Consider the following 12,970-nt stretch of genomic DNA (forward strand, 5'->3'; position numbering starts at 1 on the left):
TACATCAGACACCCATGCTATATTGTTTGACTATTGCCAGTTTCCCTAAGAAGAGAATTATCAGATTAAATTCAGTGTGTTATGGACAAGAAAAATATCAGTGAAATAGCTTTATCCTATATTACTCTATGGCCATTTACAAGAGAGACTTCCATGTTTCCACGCCAGTATAGGGAGAAATAAATGAGAATGCCCCCACACACACACACCTCTTTTCAATAAAACAAATTAAAAATAGTATTTACATACTTCCAACACTGTTTTCTCTGAATTCTGAAGAATCAGCTTTGGTAAAACCTTTGCTGTCTTTTGCCAATAGAGTTGTTAACACCAAAATCTGAACAAGCTTTTCAACTGGATTTGGTCATGTGAGTCAAAGCAGAGTTTGTGTTGTATGTCTTTCTGCCTCTCTCCACTCCCACATTAGTTGAGCCTCACTGCTCTTCACCATAATCCTCCCAGCCCTACTCTCCTTGTTGGTTGAGCCTCACTGCTCCAACAAGTAATGCACTTCTGACACAATGAGGGACAGCAGGAGTAGTGTGGGGGAAATCCGATAATGCAGACACCAGCTTGACAGGCCTGCTTCCTTTTGAGTGCCACATTATAAACTGGCCAAGTGAAACATGAAGGTATTATCCTGTCTTATCTCTTGGTTGAAAGGGGTGCAGCCTCCTTAATGGTAAAGTTTTTGGCTTGTTGCCAAAGGATTCTCACTTTCCCTGCTTCATATATTCAGCCAGAGTGCTGTTTCCTCACCTCTGTTAGCTGTTTTGACTCCAACGTGCTCCAGGATGAAAGATCATAACATGTCAGCACCAGGTGATGTTTCTGCCACAGAATTTTCATGAACAGGTTGATTCTGAAGCCAATTTACAAATGTCTACAACTGGAGAGAGAGTCGAGGGACTTCAGGTTACTGTACATATAACCCAGATTTCAGAGAGTTTCCCACACTCACGCACCTCCCAGGACTGGCTTTATTATTCTCCTAGGGAAACCTGTCATTCTTGGATCACCATCTTCCTACCTCAGAGAGAAGCATGTAAACACACACACACACTCTCTTCAGAGTCAGAGTCTATATGACATGGACCCAGGGTTGGTTTTTTTCAATAAGCTTCACAAGTGCATTTGATGCCTAATTTGTAATTTGAGAATGACTGCCCACAGCATTCCTACATCTAAAGACAAACTCAAGGGCTAACTTTTAAAATTTATGAGCCATTCTGATAGAGCAAAAACACCCTGAAGTTCACAGTTCCTCTTATTTATTGCTGATACTAAACAATAATAAAATGTACTGCATTACTTTTGAAAAGATATCTAAAATGGGTGCCTAGTATTTATTAAATGTTATAAGTAAATGGCTTAGTAGACCAGAACCAAAAGCATAGCCTTTTTACAGCATAATTAATTCTACAAAGACCAGCACACAGACCATCATCCTGTTGTTGTCTCTGTAACCCTGAGGAAAATTATTTAAGGTGTCTGAGATCTGGTCTCATTGTGGGTGAAATATATTCTCTATATATTTCATAAATAAGGATGAAAGATAAGTAAAGACCATTGCCAACACCCAGTTGGTAGATAGGAACACCCAGTTCAGGTTGTTGTCCTTCCCTTTCCTATTTCTGTTCATTCCTTACAAACAACTAGACTTTGCTTTCCTCTAGACCAGAGACCTTAATTTACCTATTCATCCATGTTGCTAAATAGCCACTCTAAGAGCTCAGGAAAGTAATGTACACCATTAGAGGAATATAAAGCCATGTATAGGTAACATTTCATTAAACCACATAAAAGTCTGATGTTGAAGGGGGCAAAGATTCTCATCTTCATTTTACAGGCACTTGAATTTTTTGAGGTTGTATGCTTCCAAGAAAACAACCAATCTGTGACAAAGATGTAATTAAGACCCACGATTTCTAATTCCCAGGCTTTGACTCCAACCTCTGAAAAAGCTTCAATTCAATGAAACTAATGGCACTTTGGTCTCTGGAATTAGATGCTGTTATCAATGACTTCCACATGGGAAGATCATTCCAAAATGTGTAATTAACCAAGAAAATGCAAATAAACCAATTTGTACCTGCTATTTAGAGGTAAGACATAGAAATGGCTTGAGTTCATTATTTGAAAACTAACCTTTTTCTGCTTCAAATGTAGCTTACGGTCTCCAGTTGTTTACAGGTATTTTCAAAAATTACATTTTCAGTGAAATACGGTACATCATTTGTGATTCTATTGCCAGTACAGAGCTTGGAATGGAGAAAGAAATACATGTCATTGGGCACAATGGGAAGAAAACACTTATTTGAATGACCTTTAGCAATTCAATGTAATAAACATTTTTTGAAACTCTATTGTGTACTAGGCTCTGTGCCGAGTGGGATATGAGTCAAGCTCCCAGTCTAGCCCAGTGGGAAACATGATAACATTTGGCAAATGTTACTGAATCACTGAACCTAGTGGAATAAGTAAATATTTAACTATACCTTCTAAAAGGCAGATGGTAATTGTATAATAAAACAGGCCTATAAGGGTACAGTCTAGAAAGGCTGCATAGAAGGGGAAATATTTAACGTAGTCCCAGAAGACTACTTCTTTCAAGTGACAGAGACTCAATTTAAAGCACTTTAAGGGAAAAACAGAGATTATGGTTTGGCACTATTAGAACAAGCACTAGAACACCTTGACTCTCTTAGTCTCTCCACCTCTCTTATCTGATTCTCCTTGCATGTTGGCCTCGTTGTCTCCTATTGGATATGAGCTTTCTCTTTGTATTACAGAACATGGTCACTGGCGGCTTTGTGCTAAACACCATGCCAAAGCAATGATTCAGAAGAAAAGAGTATTTCTTGCCTACCTTCAGTCTTGGAAGGACTCCAATTGGCCCAGCTTGGGTTTCTTGCTCATCCTTGGGTCAATCATTGTGGCCACAAGCATGATTATTTATGTGGCCTAAGTGACTGGCAAGGCTTTCATAAATACATCATTGCAAAGGCAGAGAAGCAGTTATCCTAGAAAGGGCAGTTCTGGGTAGACCAAAAGAATGAATTCCCTTGCAACCTAGAAAAACAAAGTGGCTACTACCCCCACGCTAAGGTAGAAAAAGAGGTCATTCCAAGCAGAAGAGCTTGAGCAAAGGCAAGAAGAGGGAAAATAGTATGTGTTGAAGGACCAGATAGTATTGGTGGTATACAGTGGGAAAGAAAGAAAAGGTGATTGGGGTCAAAGAGTGTGAATATTTGAAGCCCTATAAAAAATTGGTACTAAGTTCTCTAAGCAGGGTACAGGCTTTTAAGGTTTGGAGAGTTATGTAATACACTCTATATTTTAGAAAAATAATTTTCTCTTATATCATGGAGGATATTCTAGATAGAAATATCGGAGACAAGGAGAATGGGTAGAAAAGGTATGGTGGGCATACTGTTTTTGTCTGAAAGTTAGACAACTTTCCTGGTGAGAATTTCCTCTCCACTCTGAGGAATTTTGGTAGAACTGTCAATCAGTGTCCCACTAAACCACAAGGTTGAGTCAGTTATATCACTGTATTTCCTCAGACAAACCATCAACTCATGAAGAAGCATGTGACTCAAGCAGAGCTAATTTGTGTTCTTTCCTGAGGTTTAACCCATGAATCCTTTCAGAAAACATACTCTAAAGAGGTAGGCTGAGGAGTTTCCATTGTGGCTCGGCAGGTTAAGAACCCAACTAACATCCATGAGGATGTGAGTTCAATCCCTGACCTCACTCAGTGGGTTAAGGATCTGGTGTTGCCACAAGCTGTGGTGAAGTTCACAGAGGTGGCTTGGATCTGGTGTTGCTGTGGCTATGGCATAGGCCAGTGGCTGCAGCTCTGATTTGACCTCTAGTCTGGGAACTTCCATATGCCACGGGTGTGGCCCTAAAAACAAACAAACAAACAAAAATGACGTAGGCTGAGAATTCCCAACAGCCATCCTGTCATTACATAGAGAGAGTTTGTGTAAAATAAAAGCCAACACATGAGAAAAAATTGAGGTGAAAGGAAAAAGAGCTCTGTGGACATTGTGTCAGCCCTGCATTGACAGTCTTGAAATTCCCAGTTACGTGTGTCAATACCATTTATCTTTTGTCTCTGAATTGCATTTATTTCACACAACTACTGCATACAAAAGGTATCTACCTTTTATTGACTACCTATTACATCCTAGTCGTAGTACGGAGTACTTTACGCACATTATCATATTAAGTCTTGACAAATAACCCAAAGTATATATTATGACTCCCCATTTTATGGAATGAAAAATCATGACTCAAAATAAATTGATTTTTAAAAGTGTATTTAACTATTAAGAGTTAGAAATGATATTCTAAAGGTTTGTCCAACTCTAACACCTAACTTCTTTTTTACTCTACTATATCTATGCTACATTGCTCTATACCATTAGAAAGCAACACTCTCAATGAGAAATAATAAAAGACTGAACTAAGGCAATAGCAGCAAGAATAGGAGGAAAAGATAGACTCAAGAGATATTTAAGAAAGAAATATATGCACCTTGATGTTCATAGCAGCATTACCAAAAGCCAAGAGATGGAAGCAACCTAACTACCCATCAAAAGATGAATGGACAAAGTGGTTATATATATATATAAACACACATACAATGGAACACTACTCTACCATAAAAAAACAATGAAATTTTGCCATTTGCAATGACATGGATGGACTTGGAGGGTATTATGCTGAAATAAGTCAGACAGAGAAAGATGAATATTGTATGATATCACTTATATGTGGAAGCTAAAAAGTACAACAAAACAGTGAACAATACAAAAAAGAAGGAGACTCACAGATATAGAAAACAAACTAGTGGTTACTGGTGGGAAGAGGGATGGAGGAGGGAAAAGTTAGGGCAGAGGATTAAGAGGTACAAACTCATGTATAAAATAAGTTATAGTGATATATTGTACAACACAGACAAGATAGCCAATATTTTATAATAGCTATAAATGGGAATATAACCTTCAAATATTGTGAATCACTACATTGTACATTTGTAACTTATATAATATTGTACATCAACTATACTTCAATTAAAAAAATAAAATGAGTTCCCTTGAGGCAAAGAGGGTTAAGGATCCAGCATTGTCACTGCAGCCACCTAGGTCGTTGCTGTGGCATGGGTGTGATCCCTGGTCTGAGAACTTCCGCATGCTGCATGTGTGGAAAAAAATAAAGTAGACATTTAATATCCAAGTGGAGCCATCCAGTGAGTTAAGAAATGAAGCTCTGGTTATCCAACAGATAAATAGGTTTGAGACTAATATATCTATACCAGTGTTTGCAGCCACTAGAGTAGATGAGGCTGTTCACTGACAGCCCATAAAGTGAGAAATAAGAGGTGGCAGAAGATGAACCCTCCAGACTTAAAAACTTCAGCAAGTGAAGAGTAGGCCTTTGTTCCTGCTCCCTCCCTCTAGAGTGCTCTTTTCCTTTGTCTGCCTTATGTGTGTATAGTCATCAGAAATGGTATTACATAGCCATAATACCTCTTTGAGGTTTTGTTGGATCTTCCATTCTTCATCCTCTAATAGAACTGAATGCTTCAACCTTTCTGCCAGGCCCTGGGACTTTGCACAATATTCTTACAATAGTTTTATTATATAGCATTGAGGAAAAGAACACAAACTTAAGATTTAGACAAACCCGGGTTGAATTTCCACTCTTTGATCCACTAGTTGTGTGGCCTTTAGCAAATTATCTAACCTCTTCTGAGTCATGGTTTTCTCCTATGTAAAAGGGAGGAAAATACCTTCCTCACAAGGTTGTTTTGAGAATAAAGGAGGTATCTGTAAAGCTCTTTGTATATCAACTAGCACATAGAAAACACTAGACTAAGAGTAGACCTCATTTGTTTATAAATCTCTTTCTCCTTATCAGATTTCTTCCATGTTTTACTCATCTTTATATCTGTCTTCTCTGACAAAGTATCTGGTAACTGACGGCCACTCAGGAAATGTGTGCTGAACTTAACCAGGAGTAGATACAAAGCCAGAGAAGTAAGAGGACAATCAGAAAAGAACAGAGACATAGAAGGGAGAAGAGCATTTAAGAAATAGGGAGTGGTGAACAGTGCCAAATGCTCTAGAGGCATCTAGGAGAACAAGGCCTGAAAAATATATCATTAGTTTGAGCAGATAGGACTTTGATCATTTTTGTAATAGTTAGTCTAGTGAAATGTTGAGTCTAGTGAAATGTTACAGTGATTACAGGATAAATGAGATGAGGAGGTAAGAAGAAAGTCTAGACACCCTTTGCAATAAGTTGACTAACTAAGGGAAAGAAAAAAACATGGAGGTATTTTATTTTGAAATATAAACAGGTAGAAGGACAATTTTTCTATAACAGGAACAAATGTAAAATATATTTAACCAAAAGAGAAGACATAGTTAAGTCAGGGAAAATATCTGAGACTCGGAAATGAGTAAAAACAATTATTAAATGTTCTACTGGGACCCTCCAGGGTTTATATGACTTTGAGGGATATGTACCTCTAATTTATTTTATATTGACCAAGCAATTTTACAACTCAATGGAAGTGGAAGTTTATTTGTAAACAACAACAAAAACCCAACTGGTAGTAATGCAAATTATTCTGGACAATAGCAATACAAATGAATTTTGTCCAGTAGAGACATGATCAACTATTACCCTTTAGAAAAAATAACCACAAACATACCATTTCCTTGCCCTAAAGGATATTAACCAGTTTTCTATCTACTAGTAAGTTTATTTCAGCATTACCAACTACTTGTACACACTTCTATTTTTCAATTTCTCCTTCAGTACAGTCATAGTTATTTCAATAAGTCTTTTATCGATGATTGAGCTGCATAAAATTTTTGCCATATGTTTGCTTTATATTTGTATGAGAGTCATTTGTATATGAAACTCATATTTTTAACACTGAAAATTATAATTTAGCCCTGGAAGAGTTCTGTTGAAGGGCAGAGAAGAGAAAGCCATCTGCACAAGATCCTGGAAAAGGAATTCAGTTAAAAAGTGGGTCTAGATAAAGCATGCAAAGACCTTTTTTTTAATCTCTTTTATATTTAAAAAGTATTTTATTTTTAGATTAATTTTTAAATATTTCTTATATTTATAATTTTAAATTGTATAAAACAATTTTTAAATGTTACTTTCCACTTACAGTTTGACAAAATATTGGCTATATTCCCCATATTGTACAATACAACCCTCGAGCTAATCTACATCCAATAGCTTCCAATAGTTTGTACCTTCCACTCCTCCATTCCTATGCTGCCCCCCACCCACTGGTAACCACTAGTTTATTTTCTATATCTGTGAGTCTGCTTTTATTTTGTTATATTCATGGGTTTCTTATATTTTTTAGATTCCATAGATAAGTGATATCATACAGTATTTGTCTTTCTCTATCTAACTTATTTCTTGATGGAAGATTATATAAGTCAAACATTCAAACAAGCATTGTCTAATTTACTCACCACTGACTATAGAACAAAATGATGAGCTTCTCTTTCACTGTCCCCACTTTTGTTAGGCCACAATAAATGCTGTACATTCAGCTGGTGTGAAGAGACACTAAGCACTTAGTTTTTTATGATACATATACCTACAGCCACTTTTCAAGAGAATAACAAAACGTATTTTCCCATAATTCAAATATCTGTTATGTACTCCTGATTTAAAGACATCTGAAACATCTCTGCTTTCTGAGAACATTCAAACACAATGTTCCAGGAACACAGGGAACACTCAAAATATTTTTATAAAGTATAAGATCAATTTGGCATTATCTATTAGGGGACTTCAAATTGTGAGTAACTTTTGATTTAGCAATTCCACTTCCAGGAATGTATCCTAAGAAAAGCAATCAAAGGCTAATACTGCATTTAAAAATGTTGAATGCCACAGCATTTATTATGGTGAAAAAAATAACCTAATGTTCTTCAATAGGGAAATAGTTCAAAAAATTATAGTACAGTGTCAGTACATATTTTCAAAGATTATATGATGACACGGGACAAATGTATGCAACAAAATGTTAGGTAAAAAATCAGGACACAGTGTCACATACAGTATGAAGCCAATTTTGTGAAATGTACACATAAAAAGATTGGGAAGAAATACAATGTTCCATTCTATAAAAATTCCATTACTGAGTTCAGATAATAAAGTTTCAGACAGTTAGAAATACATGTATGTTAAAGTAGTAACTACCTCTGAGTGAGAGATGACTTTTGCAGGTTATGTACATTTGCTAAATTAAAATGCTTCATTTATAGTTAAGTTTATTAGGATACAAATATTTTTGTTTTAACAAGATATTAAAGTATTTTTTAATTTTTAGTAATTTCGATTAATTATAATTTATTTATAATTATCTGCCAACTTCTGCTGTACAGCAAGGTGACGCAGTTACTCACTAGACTCTGAGTTAACACAGATGGAGAACAGCCACAATTCCACTATTAGCATGGACAGATGAACACATTATTTTTATATAAACCATAGCGAATAACACAGAAAGCAGAGGCTTAAGAAACCAAATAAATGAATGTAAATTGATAAAAAAAAAAGTCTAGCTATCTTTAAAAATATCACTCATTGTTTTTGATTAAACTGAATACCTTTATTTTATCTTCGTCACAATTTGAAGTAATTTATAATTTTCCCTCTGATCTCTTTAAATTTGTTCAATATCTTTTCATTGTAGAGGAGATGTAATACTCCATTGCTGCAATCCCCCAAAGAACATTCTACACAAATGACCCTTGGTATATACTGTGGAAAAAGGGGGGTCTGGGCCAAGGAACTTTGGGAAATGCTACTTTTTATCTCCTGCTCTTAGAAAGGTCCAATACAGATGGCACGTAGTAAAGGCTAAGAAAAGTTTATTAGCTTAACTTTTTTGAAGTCTGGATTAGAAAACCTGTTTAAATTTGTAGCCCAACTAAAACATTTTAGAAAATGCTGATACGTAGATCAGTGGTGAGAGTCAAGGTCAGAAGACCAGGCTCCCATCCTATCTGTACCAGACCCTATAACTCATTTCAGTTCCAGGGCCTCAGTTTCCTGGTTTGTAAGTGAGGAAGCTGGTCTAGATAGTGCCAAAGGTCCCTTTCAGACCTAAAATTCTTTTCTTTTTTTTTTTTTTCCAGATTGTATCTGCAGCATATGGAAGTTCCCAGGGCTAAGGGTCGAAATGGAGCTACAGCTGCCAGCCTACGCCATAGCCACAGCAACACCAGATTCCAGTCGCATCTGCAGTCTACACCACAGCTCAAGGCAGTGCTGGATACTTAACCCACTGAGCAAGGCCAGGGATCAAACCACATGGAAACTAGTCGAGTTCATTACCACTGAGCCACAACCAGAACTCCTAAAATTCTATTGTAATCATGTCAAATAATTTGTTGCTTGAGAGATACTTAAGAAAAAATGTATGTCAAGGATTGTTTAATGTAATCATAGAGAACTAAATTTTATCACACAATGTATATTCTGCTTTTTAATTTTACATCATCAGCTAGACCTCTAGATGGACATTCAGATAACTGAAAGCTATTTGATCCTCACTCATGAAAATAAAATATAGTTAATTTGGCTCTCTCTGCCACGGTCCTCTTAAATACTAGTGACATTTTCTTCTTTTCCCTCCTGATAAGTAACTGAAATAAAACTAATGGATATACAAGTACAAAGATATCATAAGGTTGGGACCTCTGAGTCTGACAAACAAAAAGCCGATTCCGCATCTGCAGCATGCTGTAGACACATCTGGCTTACTTTAGCTCACAATGGAGTAATATGAATTGTGCTAAAAACCACTATTTGTGCAAATGCAAATAATATTCCATCTGCTCAGGATTTTTTTTTTCTTATATAGCTTTTGTTCCAGCGTGGTAAAAGCCTGTTTCTTTACCCTGAAGTGCTCCTGCTGATGAAGAGTGAAGTACATGACAATGAACTAAAATCCATTATCAAACAAATACAGTGAGCTTTTCAGCAAGTCATCACAGGGAATGTTGCCTTTTTCCCTGGCATTAAGTTGAAAGCGATTTGTGCTCATGCAAATAAGACAAAGTGGTGGGTTTAAAAATAAAAAAAAAATGTATATATATATGCACACACACACATTCCATACACTGTAGTTTGCTTTGTAACTCTTCCATTTTTATATCTGTCTTGGTGGGGGAGGGCAGCAGAGAAGCATTTTGGCAGCCTTCTTTAGATTTCCTTTTGGTTTGAGTGGTGATAAGTTCTCCACAGAATTTGAGCTCTGCCTTATGCTGTCTTAAATAACTTACTTGGGAATTGGGAGAGCTGCTTTCCCAGCTCCTGAGAAGAGCCTAGGGCAACTTGGAAGGAAACTTAACCCCTGTGCTGCTGAAACCAAAGTAAGTTTCAAAAGATCCAACTTCAGGATTCGCTGGTGGTGGCAATCAAAGGTAAATGGTCCAAGTTCAATCTTAAACTAAATATATTTCTGAGTGCTCAGACATTCTTTTCAGTGCCCCGGGCCTTAATCTGGGGGCTTTGTGGAAGTTATACCTTTCCTAAAATTAATAGGCTATTTCTGTATTTTCAAGGAAAATATCTGCATGGGTGACAATTATGCTATTACTATTACTACTACTACACAAGATGTTAATAAGCCAACTCCAGAGAACAGTCAAATTCAGGAAAATGTATGCAGGCTTCTTTTCAGTCCACTTCACCCTTAGCTTTGCCTTTTGTTTTGCTTCCTTGTCCCCTTCTCCTAAGATCTATGATTCCTATTTCGACAACAGAGAAAAAAGCAAAAGAACTTGATCCTTTCTTCCTAAGATCAGAGAAGTGGGGCAGAAGAAGATTATAAGCTTGTATGAGCATGAAAACACACTTTTATTTAAAAAAAAAAAAACTCAAGGCTTATTTTACAGCATTTCTGGCTGTTTTATTTATGCCTGATGATTTTATTCAATTTTAGTTGGATTTTAAATAATCCGACTAATATTTTCATCTTCATGAAATTTGAAGAATATTCTTTTATGGAACAGAGAATATTTGGAGGTTTGTGTTTTTATAATTTTTAGAGTTTATAGATTTCAAATTATGCATTTCTCTTTTAACTTTAAATTTTACAATACTATTTTCAATTAACATTGATTTGTGAGTTTTAAATATAATGAAGCACATATAGTGATGTTAAGATACAATGAAATAACAGATGTAAAAAAGTACTTGAATTATTAGAGAAAAGGTTGCTATGGACATCTAAGATGCTAATGCTATTAATGCATATAATTTATAATTCTTGGGGGAGGAATGACTGCCATAAATTGAACAGTATTTCCTTTTCTACATCATATTGTAAACAAAAATAGATTACTATTTTCTTATAGCTTACTTTCTAGGGTGCGTATTAAACTACCTTTTACAGCCCAAGTAAAACCTGAAATTAAGCATTTGAGTACACAATTGTGTTTTATCAACAGTTTTGCAGTTAAACCACCTGCAAACATTAACATTATTCCCCAAACCATTCAATTTCACAGTTAAAAATATGATCTAAAAATAAATTAGTAATTTAGAACCCAAACGTACTAAACTACAGCAGTTATGTTGGCATGGTGTCTATAATTATATTTACAATTTTGTGGTGTGTTTTAGAGCAACTGAGAATTGTAAAGAAATAAAATAGTATTTGTCCTAATAAGGCCACTTTTTTCAAAGGTGATTTCCTTTTATGTTAAAGCAAGATAACTTTTCACTCTTCCTGACTTCAAAGGAAAACGTATTATTCCAAATATGTTTTAAACTTTTAACATAAAATCCTTACACATTAAACCATTAATATACGGTTGGTCAGGAAAATGTCTCATTCCACTCACAATAATGTCTCAGTTTAATTAGACCCTGAAAAGTAAAGGATTTAAATTCAAATCCTGGCCAACATTAATTATAGAATTCTTAATATTGTAGCATGCCCTTTAGTAAGTCCCTAGGATATGTCCTATGCTAAATAAAAAAAGGAAATGAGCTTCTGGTGACAAAAGGCTGATTATTGTAAAATATTATATGTATTGATATGTGGTACATCATCCTAAAGTCCTCTCCCAAGATTCAAAAAAATTAAAAAATTAAAAAACAAAAATTTGAAGTCCTGGAACTGTGGGTTTTGTTTTTTGGTTTTTTTCAGGGCTGCACTCATGGCATATGGAGGTTCCCAGGCTAGTGGTCGAATGGGAGCTGAAGCCGCCAGCCTACACCACAGCCACAGCAACATGGTATCTGAGACACGTCTGCAACCTACAGCACAGCTCGTGGCAATGCTGGATCCTTAACCCACTGAGTGAGGCCAGGGATCAAACTTGTGTCCTAATGGATATTAGTCAGATTTGGTAACTACTGAGCCACAATAGGAACTCCTTTTTTTTTTTTTTTTTTTTTTTTGGTCTTTTTAGGGCTGAAGCTCTGGACCTTTGAAGAACTGGAACTTTGTTCCAGTGTTCTTTCCCCACATGTATAGAAAACCAAAGACCTGCTGTTTCCAACAGCTGGACATCAAGAGCCTAATTCTTGAACCTTTTTTCAGCCTCTTTAGTAGGGAGATCACTCTTCTATGGTCTTCCGGAATCCTAGTTACATGAAGAGTTGGTCCACATATAGCAGGTACAGACACTGCCAGGGAAGAAGTATTCCTGAGCATTTCCTGATAGTAGGAATAGCACCTAGCAGTGACTAGGAACAAAATGCACAGCCACATGACAAGTCCCTCTAGTCCTATTCTGAAATCCTTGCCAGCGTCTTGTCCCTTCAATTAGAGATGACTTGGATTCATACCAATCAATCAACAAGTTTTTATTACACATTCATTTTCATATGAGGAGTTCTATGAACCACACCTCAGGCATCATGCTGAAAGGTAAAAAGCATTGACTAGATTCGCATT

The 12,970-nt window shown here is 36.2% G+C and overlaps 1 protein-coding gene across 4 annotated transcripts in view; it reads right to left on the reverse strand.

Annotated features, from left to right (window-relative positions):
- CCDC39 (coiled-coil domain 39 molecular ruler complex subunit) overlaps positions 1 to 12,970 on the reverse strand; it is a 146,957-nt gene that overhangs the window by 70,977 nt on the left and 63,010 nt on the right. For all 4 annotated transcript variants that reach the window (XM_084990371.1, XM_084990370.1, XM_021071234.2 and 1 more), the window contains 2 exons: positions 2,149 to 2,261; positions 760 to 889 (listed from right to left, as the gene is read on the reverse strand). The gene's annotated coding sequence lies outside the window, so the exon portion shown is untranslated. The remainder of the gene's footprint in view (positions 1 to 759; positions 890 to 2,148; positions 2,262 to 12,970) is intronic.

Source organism: Sus scrofa, chromosome 13, assembly GCF_054392235.1.
Source record: "Sus scrofa isolate SSC_HxYL_T2T_F1_AM1 chromosome 13, Sscrofa_HxYL_maternal_Yorkshire_Landrace_v2.0, whole genome shotgun sequence".
NCBI lineage: Eukaryota > Metazoa > Chordata > Mammalia > Artiodactyla > Suidae > Sus > Sus scrofa.